The 20,577-nt window shown below is 42.5% G+C and overlaps 1 protein-coding gene and 1 pseudogene across 4 annotated transcripts in view; both read right to left on the reverse strand.

Moving 5' to 3' along the window:
- The window catches only part of KCNH1 (potassium voltage-gated channel subfamily H member 1), a 387,096-nt gene that overhangs the window by 129,960 nt on the left and 236,559 nt on the right, over positions 1-20,577 (reverse strand). The window lies entirely within an intron of this gene.
- LOC112857916 (uncharacterized) lies at positions 1,685-4,864 on the reverse strand (annotated as a pseudogene).

Here is a 20,577-nt window from a genome sequence, read left to right on the forward strand (position 1 = left end):
TACTGGTTCAACAGCCAGATGAAGAGATACACAGGGCAAGACCCTGAACAAAGGAGCATCTGTCCTCCTGGAGTTTGGGGCCTGGCATGGTATTTGGAAGTGTTCTGGTTCACCAACCTGGAAGCTCTCCAAATCCTCTCCTTTTGGGTTCTTATGGAAGCTTCATTACATAGGCAAGATTGATTAAATCATAGGCCATTGGTGAATGAACTCCATCCCCTCTCCCCTCCCAGGAAGGGGCTGGGGGATGGGTAACACAAGGGAGGGGGTCAAAGTTCCATCCCTCTAATCACCTGATTAGCTCCCCAGGCAACCAACCCAGATCCTTAAGTGCTTCCAAAAGTCACTTCATTAACATAACAAGGGACACCTTTATTGCTGTCCGCACAGAAATTCCAAGGGTTTTAGGAGCTCTGTGCCAGAAACAGGGAGGAACACCAAATATGTACTTACTATTATAAATCACACAATATAATATACTATTGTAATATCACACAAAGCCTTCACAAAGTGTGGTCTCAAACCACAAGGATCACATGCTTGGGCGGCTGGTAGAAATGCAAATTCTCATGCCCCCTCCAGATCTACTGGATCAAAATCTTTGGGGGTGACAGCCAGGAATTTGTATTTTTTCAAACTCTCCGGGTGATTCTGAGGCATCTTAAAGTTTGAGAAATGCTGCTTTATACCACAGGGATCCTCAATGCTCCACTCCAAGAGGGAGGCTGGTTGGAGGGGGGAAAAAATACTGGGCCATATTGAGGAAGCAGGATGAGGCCATGGAGGCAGCTGACCTTACCCCACGAGAAAGCAATGGCAGTGAAGCCAGGAGAGAATGAGGGAATAATCCCACAGCTCAGTGGTAACATGACACGTGGGACATTGATGCAAAGGACTACTCGGCTCTGAATGTCCTACCAACTCCACGTCCTCATTCCTTCTCAAGCCAGACAGCTATTCCCCTGAGCACAGAAAGATTCCCTGAAACCAGGGAATATAGAACCCTCATACATTCCCTACTTTATAACAAGAAAAGCCTGAAAACTCTCACTTAATATCTTGCTAAGAATAGCACAAACTCCTCTACCACGCTGAAACTCTGCTGTGTTGGTGAATGTCACTTAACAAGCAAAATTCTTACAGGAGAGAGAGAAGGTTATTTTCAGCTACTTCTCATCTGTCGAATGAAACAACGACTCCCACTCCACGGTAACCCATTAACCAAGCAGTCTGTACCACCTCATTGCAACCAGTGTTTTAATAGCGCCACAGATAAAAGCACAGCAATTTCCACAGCAATTACTTCTGCAAACGAATCAAGAAGGTCAGACACAGGTTGGAAAGGTCTCCAAATAATTTGCTACTTGTACTTATTTTGTGCTTGCTGAGTTCTTGATTGCAAAGAGACAACCGCTTAGTTAGTTACACCTGGCTAACAAGGTAGGCTGGCTTGCAGGTTTGCAAACCCACTGTTTTGCTTTACTTGATAACGAGAGCCCTAAGTTTCTATTTCTCCAATATGAGTCATCAAAGAGAATCTAATTAACAAAGCCATTTAATATAACACATAGTTTTTAAAGCCATTTAGACAAGTGTGTGTTAACCTTAACTGGGCTCATTTTCCAATAGTACTTATGTCTACACCTAAACTTATAAGCTCACAGAAAGCTCAAACTTTCTCTTCTACATCTCAAAACAACTACCTAAAAGAAAATTTTTCAAAAGGCCCTACAATCACCATGGTGAATCAAAATGGAACAGCGCAATGACTGCACAAAATGTCTTTTAAAGAACTGCCTCTTCCAATAGTAGTAATAGAAAGAGATTAAAATCCCTTTCTCCATTGTTGACAAGTCTGGTCTTGGTACCTCTAGCATCTGGTGATTTTCCTCACTGGAAACCAGCCGTGATCTTGGTTGTTCAAAGTCAGAACTGGAATTATTTGGTTGCTAAGTGACACTGTGGGGTCACAGCACCTCTCTCCACATTGCCTCCAAAGTAATAATTACCCCAAATGGTCATCCCCCACCCAGCTTTCTACCACACAGAATGCCAAGGAGTAGAGAGAGTCGTAAACTCTCATATCGGACAGGGCTATCCTTTCCTGAGTCAGTGGTCCTAATCTTGACTCTGCAGTCTCATAGCTGTAACACACGTGATTCCACCCCTTTGTGCACAGGAGGCTCAAATATTTACTTAATAAAGAAATACTAAGAGTCATAACAACAACCGGTACGTGCACAGCTTTTATGATGTGTAAATCACTGTTCTAATCATTTTGCACACATAATTTATCTTAATGGCAGATACTATTATTATCTGCATTTTACAGATGAATCTGAGTCAAGAATGTTTAAGTGATTTGCCCAAAGTCACACAGCTGGTAAGTGGCAGATGAAGGATTCACACGCAGGCAGGCTGGCTTGGGAACCCGCCCTGCCACGGCACCAGACGCCTCTCTTAAACAAACGTTGACTGTGTGGACATACGGCTCCAGTGCCCCAACTATACTGACTCATTTAAATCTCTTCACAGCCCTATGAGGAAGGGCTATGGTTAGCCGTATTTGCAGACGGGCCACAGAGAGGTTGAGTAACTTGGCCAAGGTCACACAGCTAGTAAGTGTGGAGCTGGATTCAAACTCAGACAATCTGGATTACAAAGTCCATGCCCCGAACATTTATACCAGGTTTCTCAGCCTCGGCATCATTGGTATTTGGGGCCAGCTAATTCTTTGCTGTGGAAAATTGTCCTTTTTTTACATTAAGATTTTATTTGCAAACCTTCTTTGTTGTACAGAAAGTAAAAATGCTGTTACAGTCTTCACGTAACTGTCAGTGGCCAGCCACAATGACCCATGCTACAGCAAGAGTCTTACACAAAGACCCAACAGTGCTCACAGTTTTGTTGGAGTGAAGTCTCCAAGCTTGATGGTGGATTTTGAAGAGGGACCAAAAGGAGGAAGGCAGAACATGACAGGGACTATCCTTTGGCTCTCTGGGTGGCTGGGTGTCCTGTGGCTGGTATCACAGCCACCCTTTTATTATTATCATTTAAACAGCTACCAGTGAGCAGTCCAACCAATACCGAACAGTTTTTTCCCTGCAGGTTGTTTGGGTCTTCATCATCTTCTTCATCATCAGTTTCTCTTCTCCTCTCTTACCTTTCCCGCTTTCTTACCCTTCTTCCTCCTCATCCTCATCACCTTGTCCATCACGTCCAAAGTCGTCTTCTTCCCCACTCACTCCATCTTTATCGTCACCCCTTTTCCACTCTCCTCTTCCTCGTCACCCTCTTGGCCATCACACTCCTCCTCCTCACCATCCTTGTCCTCATCTTCCCCTTTGCCCTGATCCCCTTCCTGCACAGCATCCACCTGGGCTTCTGAGCCAGGGGCTTCTTCATCCTCTTGGCCATAGCCATGCAGGTAGGTCAGCTGGGGGAGATAGTCTCTCCCTAGTCATTCAGACTAGTAACCCCAGTTAAACAGATGCGCACTTTTCAGGCAGTCCCGCTTTTTCAGAGGTTCCACAGTGCTGATATTTTGCCGTGTATTGCCACTGTGGTCCAGATGTGTGGGATTTGAAAGGTTTTCTGCTAACTTGTCCAGACCTCCAAAGACGTTATTGTCACTAAGCTCAAGCTTTTTCCATTTAAGTATCTGTTGGAGATCTGAAACTGAAATCAAGCCTGCGTTTATGACACTGAGCAAGTCTAAGTTCACAAATTCAGTTGTTCAGCCTCAGTTTCCCACCATTTGATCTGCCATTGTCGGGGACAAGTTTTCCAACAGCTGCGGGAGTTGATTCCTCATCTCCATTGGAGCCTCCTCTTCGCGTCCATGGTTCCCTGCTCCCCACTCTTCACACTTTGCTTTCCGCAGCGGGGTGACAGGCGTCCAGGCCTGCGTGGGGAGGGCCGTCGGACGGTCAGGGGCGGCGGGCAGGCCAGCAGAGCCCGGGGAACCCAGCGACTCCGGCGAGCAGAGAAACCGCGGAGGGAAGGGGGCGGGAGAGCAGCGCTGGTCTCACTACCGCCGCCCCCGGCCACGGGCCGCACTGCTCTTGGAGGCGGGTGGTGGCGGGCTTGCCTTGGCCTCGTGCTGCTGCTGCCTTTCTTTGAATAAAAAAAACCTACCAAATGAGGGAGTCAGACAAGAAACAAGACTGCATGGATGCGGAAGTCCCTCTGATCTCCAAGAAATGACTATGATTATGAATTATGATTATGGAATTAGATAGAAAAATTGAAATGGATGATAATACACCAGGTCTATTCGTGATGATAAAAACTTGGCCTTTCTCATCTTCTTAGAGACAGAAAGACAATTTTTCCAGCCTAATGGTGACATCCATAATTGACTTTGAGGACTTCTTAGAAGCCCAGATATCTGTCTCCCGCAAAGATTTTGATCAGGTAGAAATCATTTTCCTGCCATAACCCACACCACGAATCCCTGCTGCTTCCCTCCCAGTAAATCTGACACATCATAGCAGTCAGAGCTTTGGACTCACACTGACTACAGGATTAAATGCCAGCTCTGCTACTTACTTGCTGAGTGACTTTGAGCTAAGCACTTGATCTCTCTGAGCTCCACTTTCCCCATCTGTACAAAAAGGGGATAAGACCACCCTTGGTGAGGATTAAACGTGATGATGTATATGAAGTGCTCCATGCGGTACCTGCTCAACACATGTCAGTTATTGCTATATTTTTATTATTTAAGATCCAACTCAAAACAGACATAACTCTTCCAGAAGTCTCCCATAACCATCACATCTAACCGGCCTCCCCTTCTGTTCCCCAATGTAAGTCATGTGTGAAATCAACAATCCTCATGTGGGCCCTGCCTACCTCCAACCATCGTGACCATGATTCTCTTTTTTTAATGTTTAGTTTTGAGAGAGAGAGAGAGACAGAGAGAGAGAGAGAGAGAGAAAGAGAGCACAAGCAGGGGAGGGGCAGAGAGAGAGAGGGAGACACAGAATGTGAAGCAGGCTCCAGGCTCTAAGCTGTCAGCACGGAGCCCAACACCAGGGTCAAACCCACAAACCGCAAGATCATGACCCGAGCTGAAGTCGTCCGTTTAATCGACTGAACCACCCAGGCACCCCATGACCATGATTCTCAATCAGGAGGCATATTAGAATCATCAAAAGAGCTTTTTTAAAAATTACATTTTCCTAGGTTTAGTTATGCTCAGGGGTGAAGTGGGGTGAGAAGAGGTTTAGCAGGTACGTTTTTTAAAACTTCCCATGATTCTTATAGGCACCATTATCTCTCTCCCATCTGTGAGCCTCAAGATTAGTCTGCAAGTAACCACTGGATGCCTTGTTTTGAAAAAGTCTGGCTATGTTCAACTATTGTAAAAATGTTAAGGAAAAGAGTTTGATGCCTTTATGAAACAGAACATAAAAGAACAGGCTTAGCCAAGAAAGTACTTCATGCTAACTGCGTACTGATGATTAAAAAAATAAAAGAGGCGGTGTAGTTAATTGAAGAAATTAGTAACTAAGTTGATAAATGAACTTTTTTCTAGTTGAGAAGAAATAATCATAGGCTAGATTCAGATTTTACAGAGAGTAGGAAAAAGGTGGCTTTTATGATTTTTTTTTCTTTTCTCACTTGAAAGAGGAAAGATTAAGAAATAATATATAGAGAAAAAGGTAATTTTAGGCCTTGAAATTAGCAAGGTCATTATTTTTCATGAAGAGAGATGGCTAAGTGTCGGGGGTGGGGGGTGGCCAAATGTCAGGAGGAAGAAACAGAGCCTCACTGGAGCTTTGAACAGCCAAGCCTTGAGTGTCTGCCATGATGCCTTGGACAAGCCAAGGGCCCTGGGCGTCTTGCCCTGAATCACTGGGGCTGCAAAACAGTCAAAATTACCCTGAGGGGAGAGAGAAAAATAAAAATGAAGCTAAGCAGTGGTGGATATGTTGAGTTTAGGGAGGAATAAACAACATCCAACCTCTATTTAGCTGTTTGATAAGGTATGTACCTACCTTGATAAATTTGTCCAAAAAACAGCAATCAGAAATCACTGGATTCTAGTCTTCTGTTGATAGTGTTGTTATTAAGAGAAAAGGCCGGAGTGGTAAACTCCTCTGGATTTCTGATTCAGCTTCACCATACCATTACCACTGAACAGTGGACTTGGTGCTAGCTATCAGGGACTGGAAGACCAGTGCTTAGCAAAACATAATTGGCCTTGTGATAAGAGAAGAAACCATCCCCAGAGAATTCTGCTGGAGAGGCAAAGCTGAGGATAGAAGGAAGCATGTGGGAAGGTGTTCCAGACCATGGAAACAACATCTCCAAAGGTACAGAAGGCAAGGACAAGGACAATGTGGGCTAGAGGTCAGTTGAGGTTATTTAGCTGTGATAGAAGTACCTGGAAACAAAGCCTGCATTTAACTGACTCCATTTGGGGAACTGAGGGAAGAAAGCCCTCCTGCATGAGAAACTGCCAGAACTTGGTCTTGAATTAGTCTGGTAAGTGAGGAAGGGGGCAGGGAAATGGAAAAGTCCAGGCGAAGGGAATAGTATGGCCAAGGCTGGACCGTTGAGAGAACAAATCTCATCTAACGAACCATGAGTCTCTCAGCATAGCTGTTTCCTAGAACTCAAGGACGGTGGTGGGGCGACCCTGAGAGAGGGAGTTGGGTTGTAACAAGACCCCCACATCATGCAAGGTGTCCCTCGGTTTTATCCTGCAGGCAGTGAAGCTCCTTATTTATGCCTGGTCTCTCCACCTTTGGGCACAACACAGGTGTGGCAACCTCAACCAGCATCCCAAGATGCAGATGCCACTCTGCTCACAGGTTCCAGGGGAAAGGTCAGAGCGGCCCGCCAACTGGGTGCTCATTCTGACAGGTGGCTTAAGGCCAAGGGAGACACTAACCACCTCGGTATTTCTTTTTTTTTTTTTTCTTTTTTCTTTTTCCAGTATATGAAATTTATTGTCAAATTGGTTTCCATACAACACCCAGTGCTCATCCCAAAAGGTGCCTTCCTCAATACCCATCACCCACCCTCCCCTCCCCCCCCCCCCATCAACCCTCAGTTTGTTCTCAGTTTTTAAGTCTCTTATGCTTTGGCTCTCTCCCACTCTAACCTCTTTTTTTTTTTCCTTCCCCTCCCCCATGGGTTTCTGTTAAGTTTCTCAGGATCCACATAAGAGTGAAAACATATGGTATCTGTCTTTCTCTGTATGGCTTATTTCACTTAGCATCACACTCTCCAGTTCCATCCATGTTGCTACAAAGGGCCATATTTCATTCTTTCTCATTGCCACGTAGTACTCCCTTGTGTATATAAACCACAATTTCTTTATCCATTCATCAATTGATGGACACTTAGGCTCTTTCCATAATTTGGCTATTATTGAGAGTGCTGCTATAAACATTGGGGTACAAGTGCCCCTATGCATCAGTACTCCTGTATCCCTTGGGTAAATTCCTAGCAGTGCTATTGCTGGGTCATAGGGTAGATCTATTTTTAATTTTTTGAGGAACCTCCACACTGTTTTCCAGAGTGGCTGCACCAATTTGCATTCCCGCCAACAGTGCAAGAGGGTTCCTGTTTCTCCACATCCTTGCCAGCATCTATAGTCTCCTGATGTGTTCATTTTGGCCACTCTGACTGGTGTGGGGTGATATCTGAATGTGGTTTTGATTTGTATTTCCCTGATGAGGAGCGATGTTGAGCATTTTTTCATGTGCCTGTTGGCCATCCGGATGTCTTCTTTAGAGAAGTGTCTATTCATGTTTTCTGCCCATTTCTTCACTGGGTTATTTTTTTTTCGGGTGTGGAGTTTGGTGAGCTCTTTATAGATTTTGGATACTAGCCCTTTGTCCGATATGCCATTTGCAAATATCTTTTCCCATTCTGTTGGTTGCCTTTTAGTTTTGTTGGTTGTTTCCTTTGCTGTGCAGAAGCTTTTTATCTTCATAAGGTCCCAGTAGTTCATTTTTGCTTTTAAGTCCCTTGCCTTTGGGGATGTGTCAAGTAAGAAATTGCTACGACTGAGGTCAGAGAGGTCTTTTCCTGCTTTCTCCTCTAGGGTTTTGATCCACCTTGGTATTTCTGAGTGATCCACTGGTATCACCATACCTTTCAAACTGCTAATTTGCTTTGCCTAGACATGGTATCAAATTACATTAATTCTGATGCAAAATTAGCAAAATTTTCTCTAGCAAAAGTTTTCAAATTGTCATAGCTTCTGTAGCTTTTGAAATATTTTTCAACCTAACTCAGCACACAGGGAGGAGTTTCGGAAAGATGGTTTCATTGACTGGGGTCTACAATTTATACATGCACCAGTAAATGGAAGACCAGAAGTAGACTCTCATCCAGCATACACACAGGGGCAGAGATCCTGATTCCATGACAGTCCTCTATTTCTCTTCTAAAATTTAGAATTCAACTCCACTCAGAGAGGCTCTGTCTGAGCCAGTCAATCCTCTGGATGCCTCCCTGAATCTGAAAGAAGAATGCAGAAAACCTGAGAAGTGACAGGCTTGGTTGGCCCTGGGAAGGTCACTGTGACAATGCCATCAATATGAGGAGGAAAAGGAAGTTCTGAGGGGCCCAAGCTTATAGAAGGAGCAGATTAATACTCTCTACTCTGCCCTGAGAGGCATGATTAAAACCCTGGGCTGCTCCCCAGTGGGGTTCACAGGCAGTCTCTGGGGGGAGAAAGAAGGAGAGCCTCTGAGGGGGAAGGAGTATTTTGCCACTGACATTTAGAAGTACCAGCCCATGGTGTGAATAGAAATAGTCCAACTTTCAGTTGATATTGTAATATTTTTAAATTCTCTACTAACAGTGCATTAGTGTGGACCATCTCCACCCCCATCTTGCACTTGGGCCGGTCCTGCTCCTCCTGGTCTCGTTACAACAAGTGGGCTGAGGTGTCAGAATGATAAAAGTAAGCCCCATTTGGTATGTGGTAGTTTAATCGGCAGCAGTATATGCTCTGCTGCTTAGAAACTGTAGGCCATGTGCCCTCTTTGGAACCAAAAGCAGTTCAACTATTAATGTGAAACTGAATGGGCTTTCAGATAATCGCTTCAAACTAATGGCCAAACTCATCACTTTGTTCATTCATTTATTCCGCAAACATTTACTGTCTCCCTGGTGATAGGTGTGGTGCTAGCACTGAGATACGATGCCTGATAAGACCAATGTCTACATGAGTAGACAAATGAGACTCAGTGTGGTCAGCTTGCAATCTAGATTGGGGGAAGTGGTGGTGGGGGGGGGACATGGAGGTGGGCAGGGTGTGCAGCATGTCCAGAGAGGAGTTTTGAGGGATAAATGGAGTTGAGGGTATGGTAGTGGAATGGTAAAGGAAGACTCCCAAGCAAAAGCAACTGGTTTAGCCCTGGGGCACAGGGTATGGATGGGGGGCAGTGAGAGAGGAGACTGGAAAGGTGCACAGGGGCCAGGTCTGAAGCCCTACATCAGGCTAAGATGCTTGGATTTGCACAAATCAAGACTTGCTCCCCAAACTGCTAGCATGTGTCCACTCCTAGCAGTGGACATTTTCAGAGCTTCATTATATGTAATGAGGGTACAGGGGTACCTGAGTGGTTCAGTAGGTTGAGTGTCCAACTTCGGCCTAGGTCATGATTTCGCAGTTTATGAGTTCAAGCCCTACATCTGGCTCTGTGCTGTCAGCTCAGAGCCTACAGCCTGCTTCAGATTCTGTATCTCCTTCTCTCTCTCTCTCTGCCCCTCCCCCAATCACACTCTGCCCCCCTCTCTCTCAAAAAATAAACATTAAAAAAAATTTTTTTTAGGGGCGCCTGGGTGGCGCAGTCGGTTAAGCGTCCGACTTCAGCCAGGTCACGATCTCGCGGTCCGCGAGTTCGAGCCCCGCGTCAGGCTCTGGGCTGATGGCTCAGAGCCTGGAGCCTGTTTCCGATTCTGTGTCTCCCTCTCTCTCTGCCCCTCCCCCGTTCATGCTGTGTCTCTCTCTGTCTCAAAAATAAATAAACGTTAAAAAAAAAAAATTTTTTTTTAAATAAAATCATTGGTTTAAGAGTGCCTGGGTGGCTCAGTTGGCTAAGTGTCCAACTTCGACTCAGGTCATGATCTCAATGTTCCCAAGTTTGAGCCTCACGTTGGGCTCTGTGCTGACAGCTCTGAGCCTGGAGCCTGCTTCGGATTCTGTCTCCCTCTCTCTCTGCCCCTCCCCCCATTTGCACTCTGTCTCTCTCAAAAATAAATAAACATAAAAAATATGCATGTAACATATACGGGCCCTGCCCTTTGCTGAAGAATTTACACATACTCAGTTATTTCCACCATTTAAGTCTTACTGCTTTGGTTAAATCCTAGCAGGGTAATGAAGTCACTGCAGATAAATCAGCCAACCAGTAAAGAACATGTATTTGAATGCCCAACATCCACACCTACCAGCTCTCCTCTGCCTTATCAGTCCTGTCACACAGGCTGAACATTTTGGTCTCATTTCTGCATACCCCTTCCCTCACCCTTCTTAATTCAGTTACACATGTGTCCATCTTCTCCATTCCATTCCTGCTGTTACTCCTGGTGGGCGGAGCATTCCCTTCTCGAAGAACCCGAGCCCTCGTCCTCTGTCCAGGCCCTCCCAGACCACCTCAAATCCTGCTTCGACAGACCAGTGGCCACATTTTGAACGTGCCTGTGCACGCTTGTCTCCCATTCCCCGCTCTCATGCACCACGCCTCAGACAACCTTGCATGTACCCTGATTCGGGATTGGTTCCGTGGACATGAACCTGTGCAGTCACGTAGCCTCTGTCCTTAGAAGGCCCCCTGCTTGGGTGAGTCCTGTGCTGCCCGTCTTGAAATTCTTAATGGTTTTTGAACAAAGGGCTTCACATTTTCATTCTGCGTTGGGGTGCCACAAATATATTGCCGACATTGCCTACTTTACGTCCCCATCTTTACTCATGTTCTCCACACTGAGAGAATCTTAACTGACTGATTCTGCCTGTTAGAACCTGATCCCTCTGTCAAAGCCCAGCTCAAATGCCAACAAGTCTTTGTCAGCCCAAGCCTGAGGTAGGCTCTACCCTGGGCTCCCAACATACTTCGTCTTTACTTCTGCTTTAGCACTTGTCACACATAATGTGACACACACAATGTGTCACACACAACCTCACGAGGTAGTTATCTGCAAACGTGCCTCCTTCCCTCACAAAAGAAAGGCAAGCTTCTCTGGGATGGGGTTGGCCGGTGTATTCTTTCACCTCTTTTGCTCCTCAGTGCCTGGCACAGAGTAAACCCTCAACTCATTATTGATGAACTGAATTTCACTCTCCAGAATAACCCAGTGGTTTCTTGGCCACCAATGTCTCTTCTTCCCGTGAGCCGCTCCCGGCCCAGCCAAGTTCCACTGACCGTGTCCATGGTAACGTTTGACCATCTCCGAAACTATGGTAATGTAAGAATGGGCACCAGGCAGGCAATTACTTTAGGTGAGCGAAATGGCTCTGTAACTAGGAATGCACACGAAGAGCAGTCTGAGTGAAAAGGAGAAAAAAACCCAAACAAACCCAAATTTGTAAGTTCACAGCCGAGCAAAATTTTCCACAAAAGAGAACTGATTTCCAGTTGTGTATCAAATTGTTCCTAAAGTAACTGGTATGTCCAAGAAGTTTCCTGAGGTTGAAGACTTCCGCCAGAAAAGTAGCCAGGGGAGCTCAGCTTCAGTATTTTCCCCGAAGGACCATACTGCCTGAAGAAAAGGCCCAACTGTGACATGGACGGTCCCTGAAATTCTCTTGCAACACATCTTAATCCAGTTACATCTCTTTCTTGCTCAAAAGCCTTCCAACACTCTTCTTACTGGAGAGCAGAGCCCAAACATCTTAGTAAAAAATCGCCAACATTTACTGAGTGCTTTCTTTGTGCCAAGTACTATACAGGTTTGTACAGAGCTGATTTCATTGAATCCTAACAGACCTAGATAACAGGCAGTATTTTTATCCCTATTGCAAATACCTGAAAACTGAGACACAGAGAGGTTAAGTAACTAGCCCCAAATCAAACAGGAACCAAGTGCTAGAGTGAAGATTTGAACTAGGAGATCTGAGGCTGGAGCACTTTATCACTGCCCTGGCGCTTGGCTACCCAGGCAGCTCCGTCCCTCGCACCTCTCTGCTGTCTCCTCTCAGGCCCCTCACTGAAGCCCCTCTGGGCTTTGTTCAGTGTGCTGATTGTGCCCCGTTCCCCTCAGTTAGGCTCTGAGCCTCTGTTCCCAGCATGTCCTTTATTCCAGTGAATGTGACCCCTACAACTCGGGTCTCAATTTGAGTCTTAGGACTCCTTTCTACTCTTAAAACGTTGAGGACAACAAAGAGCTTTTGTTTATGCAGATTATATCTATTACTCTTAACCATGTTAGAACTTAAATCTGAGAACATTTTACAATATTTATTTATCCACTTAAAAAAAATAATACTATATGTTAACACACATAACATCTTTTACAAAAATAGCAATACTGTCCAAAAAATAAAAAAGTTAGTAAGAAGAGTGTTACTGCTTTACGTTTTTATAAATCTTTTTAATGTCTGGCTTAATAGATGACAGCTAGATTTTTATACCTGCTGCCCTCAGCCTGAAGCAATATATTGGTCTGGTTGAAGCATATGAAGAAAATCCAGTCTCACACAGATATGTAGTTGGGACAGGGAGGAATATTTTAACAGACCTCTCAGACAACTAAGGACATTCTTCCTTCATATTATACTGAAATTCAACAAGCAGTAGTTTCTTAGAGCCTAATGTGGAATCTGAAATCATATCAATGAACTTTTCATATTGTGTTACGTTAATACATTGGTCTATCTTGCACTTTGAATGGATTTCTTACCCAGGTATGATGAGTTCATTAAGTTATGCTGATCTTCCAAAAGACAACACATTCCATCAAGTAATATCAAAAGAAATCACATTCATTAATATCACCATCAGTTGCATCAGACTTTAGTGTTGGAAACTGTCAAACTCACGATGGCAGTTACCAGTTTTCCATAATTCTAATTTTTGCCTGAAAGCTTTAATTTTATAATTGGCAACAAATACTGTCAGTTGTTTTCCTTGAAGCGATGGGCTCACCTCATTGATTTTCATGAAACTGTCTGCCAAATACCCCAGTTTGGAAAGCCACACTTTGTCAGTTATTCTTTCAAGTAAAAATGGTAATGAAAACAGCAGGAAAGAACATGGCTATTTCAGCTTGGAATTCAATTGCGCAAATGCCTTTCCTTGGAACAAGCAGAGTATTCCAGTACGCCCAAGTGCTTTACGTACACTTCTCTTTTTGTTTCACAGAATATTAAAATATATACTCCAGGGTCAAGATTTAATCAATTTAACTATTCTTATCACTTCATCAAGGGCATTCTTAAGTGAAACTAGATTTATTTATTTTTTTTAACAAGTGCCTGGCAGGGTCTCCTGGGTGGCTCAGTCAGCTATGTGTCTGACTTCAGGTCATGATCTTATGGTTTGTGAGTTTGAGCCCTGCATCAGGCTCCAGGCAGACAGCTCAGAGCCTGAAGTCTGCTTCGGATTCTGTGTCTCCCTTTCTCTCTGCCCTCCCCTGCTCGCACTCTGTCTCTCTCTCTCTCTCTCCCCCTCTCAAAAATAAACATTAAAAAATTTTTTTTAATGAAAGTTAACAAGTGCCTAGCAGTGAAGAATATAATCACAATTAATACAGTTTGGGACTGCCTTGATTCATGCCAAGGTGCTGGCTATTTAACACACCATTGGTTTTGTACCATCAGTGCACATATCAACACAGTAAAAGAGGCAAATAATGTCTTCACATTATTACCTAAACGGTTTTGAACTCGCAACCTCATTGAAAAGCTCTTGGGGACCCCAAGGATACAAAGATCCTGCTTTGAGAACGGTTGCCCTCCATATCTTTTTAGAGCCAATGCTCTAAAATGCTACTTCCCTGAAGAGTTTTACCACCTCGCCTTCTGAGCCACCACTGTAATTTGTACAAATTTCTGGCATAGTACTTACAATGTTTTATGACACATAGTTAACTATATCATCTCCCCCCCTCCCAACTATAAGTTTCTTTAGACAGAAACTGTCTTATTTATCTCTGAATATCAAGCCATTAACAGTTCAAGGCATGGAGAAAGCGCCTGATAAACACTGCTGAATGGATGAATAATTTGTACGATTGTGTTTTCTAACGATGGTTTTAACAGTATGTCCCATCACACTTACCCTTCTATAATCTTGACACATGCCCATCGATAGGTCTGTTCCCCTCTCTTTAAACCTGGTAGGCTTTTGTGATGGCATCAACCTTTAGAGCATGGTAGGAAAGATGTCACTTGACTTCTGAGGCTAGGTCTTTAAAGTGCCATCCATTTCTGCCTTGATCTCTGGGGACACTCACACTTGAAATCCAGCCATTATACCAGGAGGAAGTCCACACAGCCTGTGGAGAGGCCAACATGGAAAGCAACCTGGGTCCCTGGCTCAAAGCCCCAGCTGGGTTCCCAGCCTGCACACAGGAACCCACGTGAGTGAGTCATCTTAAAAAAGGATCATCTAGTCCCCACTTGAGCTGAGTCTACTGACAACATATGGAACAGAAATGAGACACCATGATGAACCACTGACCAGCTACAGATTTATGAGCAAAAAACTAACTAACTAACTAAATAATAAATTGCTACTGTTTGAAATCACTACATTTTGGGGGTAATTTATTATGCAGCAACAGACGTTCAAAATACTTTATATTTGAGCTATCCTCCTTACCAAACTGTCAGGTCAGAGAAGGCAGAAACTATGATATACTTACCCCAGTATTCCCTACCACATTAGCACAGGGCTGTGTACATTGTATGCTCAAAACATATGTGTTCACCTGAAGTCACTACTTATTTTTGATGTCACATATCCAATGGGATAAAATACATCTCATTTCCCCAGGATACAGATACTACCATACCCGTTAGGAAATGACATGAAATGTAAAACACAAGCCATAAAACCCTGGTCTCCTATTTTCCCACATGAATTAGGCTACAGAAGGATTTTAAACAGTCATTACTAGATAAATGTCTTCCTGCCTACCTCCTCGCCACCTCAGATGAGAAATGTGAGGTAGCCAGTCAGGAAGTCAGACAACGGAGGCCAGAGAAGACAAGGCAGATAGAGAAAATGTTGGCATGTATTTACTTTTATAACTTGCTATTTTTGTGAATGTTTCCATTTTTAATGGAACTTTGCTTCATTTATAGCTTAACATTATTAGCTAAATTAAGAAAGAAAAAATTGTATCATGGATTTTTATTTCTAATTTAAGACCTTAAATGAAATTTCACAGCACTTGTTTGTTTCAAGAAAAGACATACTTGGGCTGAATGCATCAGTAGAAGTGAGTCAAATAATGGCAGTGGAAGTGATTCCAAAGAAATGGAAACCAAGAAGTTCATGCCAATTTTATTTGGAAATACTATTCCTCATATACTAAGTTTGGGTTTGTAGCCATGTTTGAGGGTGGCATGCTAAACCCCCAAGTGTGTTACTGGCAGAGATGTTCTAAGTAATGACACCTCCAAAACTTCTTGGGTAGGGTTTACTTACACAAGTTAAAAAAAAAAAAAAAAAGCTCAAAATCAGTGGAATTATTTGAAATAAAAGAGTACATTGCCTTAGAAAGCCACAGAAGCAGATGTTCAAATTTTTACCTATTAACACTCTGCAGGCTTCTAATAAAAATAGCACTTTTGGTTGCTGAGGCAAAAAACCACACGCAATCAATAAATGTAAAAATCTGCATCAGAGGTATTTACTTGGAAATGTTGGGTGAATCTGTGGTTAAGAAGGTAGGCTCCACTACCACTTCCAAATGATATCACAGAGTAACATACCAGCCTAATGATACAGAAGACCAACTCATAGACCAAAGAAAGCAAGCAAAGTATTTCCCATTATAACCTGTTGAGTGCACTGATGCTGCTAAGACCTAAGACCGCAATCTTTCAGTACGTGGATGATTTGAACATGATGGTGATATGAAGAACAAATCCCGTTTTGTTTTGGTTTTTTCTATGCTCATTGCCAAAATACAGTACTCGCTCTCAAAAGCATAAAGTTAAGAAAAATTACATTGTCAACAGATGTGCTTTGGAGTTCAAGTTTTGTGTAGAGTATGTTCTGATAGCACAGCTAAAAAGATAAGAAAACATTCTGGAATTACCCAGTTAATAAATTTGCACCAGAGTGTAAATTAATGCGTTGCTGTCTTTGATGAGAAAGACTTACTTCAGAAATAAGTCAGCTAAAAGAAATACTGTATTTGGTGATGCAGTAAAAATTGTAAATTACATAAAGGTAAATACATTAAGTTCATGATTACTCTGAATAAATTATTGAGAAGGAAGCTAATAATAATCAACAGCATTGCATGTTGATGTTTGACAGTTATCAAGGGGAAAAGTTTTGTCAATAATGTCTTTTTTTTTTTTCAACGTTTTTTATTTATTTTTGGGACAGAGAGAGACAGAGCATGAACGGGGGAGGGGCAGAGAGAGAGGGAGACACAGAATCGGAAATAGTCTCCACGCTCCGAGCCATCAGCCCAGAGCCTGACGCGGGGCTCGAATTCACGGACCGCGAGATCGTGACCTGGCTGAAGTCGGACGCCTAACGACTGCACCACCCAGGCGCCCCATTAATGTCTTAAGCACAGAAAGAATTCTTGGTGTTTTGCCATCTTGGTCTCAATTTTACAAAGATGTAAATAACACATCCAAACTTGTTTCTTTGTCTGTCCTTGTTACTTTAATGATTCTAATACCTCCATGTAAAGGAGAAACATGTTTTTTAATGACAGGTAAGACTGAAGACCAAAAACAAAATGTGGACACTTAAAACAACAATTTCCATAGTTTACAACATGTTCCAGAATTTAACAAGTATCAATGAAGGAGGCGATGATGTTGAGATAGCATATCTGAAAAAAGCTATCAACAAATATTTTCTGAATTTGAGTGTTTTGAATTTATTTTTTTAAGTTTATATATATACAATTCTGTGGATTCATTTTTTCATCAAAAGATTATTTAAATTTAACATTTTTGGAACTGGCTACTGATGAAGAACTGAAGATGAATTTAGATACACACCACTTGCTTTGTTTCAGATAAAAATTACAAATGAATATTCTGAGCAATGCTAAATTAGCTAGAGTCTCTTTTTTTATTCCTGTGAATGTTATATCAGACCACCCAGAGAACCTGTATGTTAATCCCACCACCCCAAGGAGAAACGCAAGGGCCAGATCCTAAATGACCTTGAATGCCCTTCATAACATACCTAGGAACATAAGCCACATACACTTCCATGAAGGCCTTTCTTTCCTGTCTCCAGACCCTGTAGGAAGATGTTCTATTCTTTCAAGCTGGGAACACTTTTATTCCACTCTTCAGTAATAATGGTTTTTGTTCATTGTTATTCAGAAAGTCATTGCAAATCATTGCATTGCATCTGAAAGTGCCTGCTCTTGAACAAAGGGGTTTAGCTGAGGATGGCTCAGAGGATTAGCTGTCGCAGTCCTATAAGATGTGGACTCTACCTGGGAGTGGAGCCCCACAGATCTCTGACATGGATGAGTAGTTCCCAGAACTACGTATCAGAAAGGATCATCTAGTTGCCAACAACCTACTTTAATTCAGCATGCTTCTGTTGTGTGCCTAAACCATGGCTTGTGTCCTTGATGCACTCCGTTTGGGCTTCATCATCTATCCCCCGAGAACAGCATTATTGTCAATCCAACCTAGATTCAATAAATTAACAAGCAAGAAGCAAGCTCATCTATGCGTGGTGTTCATTCAAAGTGTGCATATAGGCGTTTAATAGAAGGAATTGCTTTTTCACTCATAACTTTGTTTAATTATGATTGTGGAATGACAAATGTACAAGTGTAATAGGAATTTTCTATATTAATCACCAGCGTGTGCATGTCAAATAAAAGATGTGCACCGTGTTTGTAATTTCTTTCTTTTTCTCTCTGTTTGTTCTGAATATGTTTACTGAACTAAAAGTTTATGTCTGTTGAATCTAATTTAAAAATTGGGGCTTGTATTTTATTCATCTTTCTAAAATTTAATTTTTCCAAATTGAACTTATTATATTTTGACAAAAGTATTAGTCTGAGAGGGATTGGGTATTTTAAGAAATCAAAAACTAGTTCTTTATCACAGATACCTTGAGAAGCACTGAACTAGCAAACTGACAAGAGTACATATGCTTTTCATTTTTTATTTGTGGAGACTCTCCAGACCCATGATCAGTAGGTGTGTTCTGAGCTGTTTTCTACTTGCAACGATGGGTTTCTGGGAGCCTCCAACACCCCTTCTCCTACACCCATATCCCTATGCTCATGACTTCACAACACAGTTCCCGGTGGAGTGAGTAATGCTGTCCATAAAGAATAAGGTGAAAATAATAAGGATGGAAACTCACATCAGCCCAACTCATTTTAGACAATAAAACCAACTAGAAAAGAGTCAGTGGAAAAGGTCAAACAATGTAGAGGTCATGGCATCTCATCCCTCCTGGGAAGAACTTGAAGATTACTTTTTCTTTTCTTTCTTTTTCAAGGGAGCACAGTCATTGAAAGAAAAAGCTGACAACCTCTAGTTCAGCTTTCAGGATTTCAGTTGAGAATATCTAAGAAGTATTTTTCCTCTCACCATGAAATTATCTGCTACAGCAATTCTGCAGTCACTCTGAATACATACAAACTAAAATGACTTCTGCTCTGAAAGTTACATTTCCAACTGACGACGTGCAAAAAGCAGCGTTGCAAAATGTGCCTTTGTGTGCAGAGCCCAGTGAGCAATTACCTATCCCTCCTGACCATGCTGTGTAGGCACAGAGCCGAGGCAGCTCCTTCGCCAAGTCTGCCCAGGACCTGCAGAGTTGGCACGTGGCAACTCAGAGTCTGGTTGGGAAACACATTCACCATCAAAGAGCTCATTTCTTAAACCTGGAGAGAATATAAATTTACCTTCTCCAATTTCATAAATATAATTCCAACCTTTTAAAAATATCCATTTGCAAAACGCTTCATGACTATCTAATCTCTCCCTATCTTGTAATTCTATCATGCAACACACATTAACAAGTACTACTAATTTTCAAGGATTTGGGTGGAGAACCCAGAAGATCAAAGATGAGTAAGACAATTTCTATGCTAAAGGCACTTTTGCTACATAGCAAACAGGTCACTATTTCAATACCTTATGTTTGTACATTACAGCTCACATTTGAATATCTCAACTGAAATAGGCAGGGAATAATTACTGCCATTTTCCCAAAGAGAAACTGTAAAGGAGGACATATTAAATTATCTTCTTACATTCACACCACAAGGGTATGATTCAGACCATAGTGGTGGCTAAAAGCATGACTTTGGATCAGATATATCTGCTTTCACAAACCAGTGCCAATGGTCATCACCTTAGCTGGTTATTTTGGATGCATTAGCCCTTTTCACTTTCTTATCTATAAAATGGAGATAAGTAACACCTGCCTCAATAGGCTCTTGGAGGATTAACTGAGAAAATGTTCCTGAAGATGGGAGGAGCTCAGTAAGTGATGGTAGTTATCACTATTCCATCAAGAGTCCCTGTTAAGTCCCCACTTCCATGGACTACAATATGCAGAAAATAACAGACATGGGAACTCACAATGTGATACGAGGAGAAATAGGCAAAGGACGTAACATGATAAAACAAAATCCACAGATCAGGAACTAATAAAGACTGCCTCCTCAATGTTTTCATAATAACATCTAGATCTCAGCACTTATGGAATACACTATCCTTGACACCTACATCTCAGAGCATTTATGGAATATGCTAGCATTGTCAGGATCTCTGGATACCCCACTCCCACCTCTTACCATTACATTATGAACTCCAGGTAATTTTTATTATTTTGCTAAATCCTTAGTTATTTACTATACAAGTACTGACAGATCATGGAGTCAGGGAATGAGTGTGCCAAAGACATAGCCATGGTTCTTGCCCTTGGGGACCTGCCATGATGGAGGCACTCAACAAAGTGTGCTGAATTAAAGTAGGTTGTTCATGCTTAGATTATTCTTTCAGGGATTCTCCTGTTATCTTTCTTTTGTTAATGTCTAATTTCATTCCATTGTGGTATGACAGCAGACACTGTATGATTTCTATTCTTTTAAATGTGTTAGTATGTGTGTTATGGCCAGCATGTGGTCTATCTTGGTGAATGTTCTATATGAGCTGGAGAAGAATGTGTATTCTCCCATTGTTGGATAAAGTAGTCTACAGATGTCAATCATATCCAGTTGACTGATGGTATTGTTGAGTTCAACTTTGTCCTTACTGATTTTCTGCTTGCTAGCTCTGTCCATTTTCGTTACAGGGGTGTAGAATTTGTCAATTATGACAGTGGATTCATCTATTTCTCCTTGCAGTTCTGTTTTTGCCTCAGAGTTTGATGCTCTGTTGTTAGGCACATGCACATTAAGGTTGTTATATCTTCTTGAAGA

Source organism: Puma concolor, chromosome E4, assembly GCF_028749965.1.
Source record: "Puma concolor isolate L17-30 chromosome E4, mPumCon1.1.hap2, whole genome shotgun sequence".
Lineage (NCBI taxonomy): Eukaryota > Metazoa > Chordata > Mammalia > Carnivora > Felidae > Puma > Puma concolor.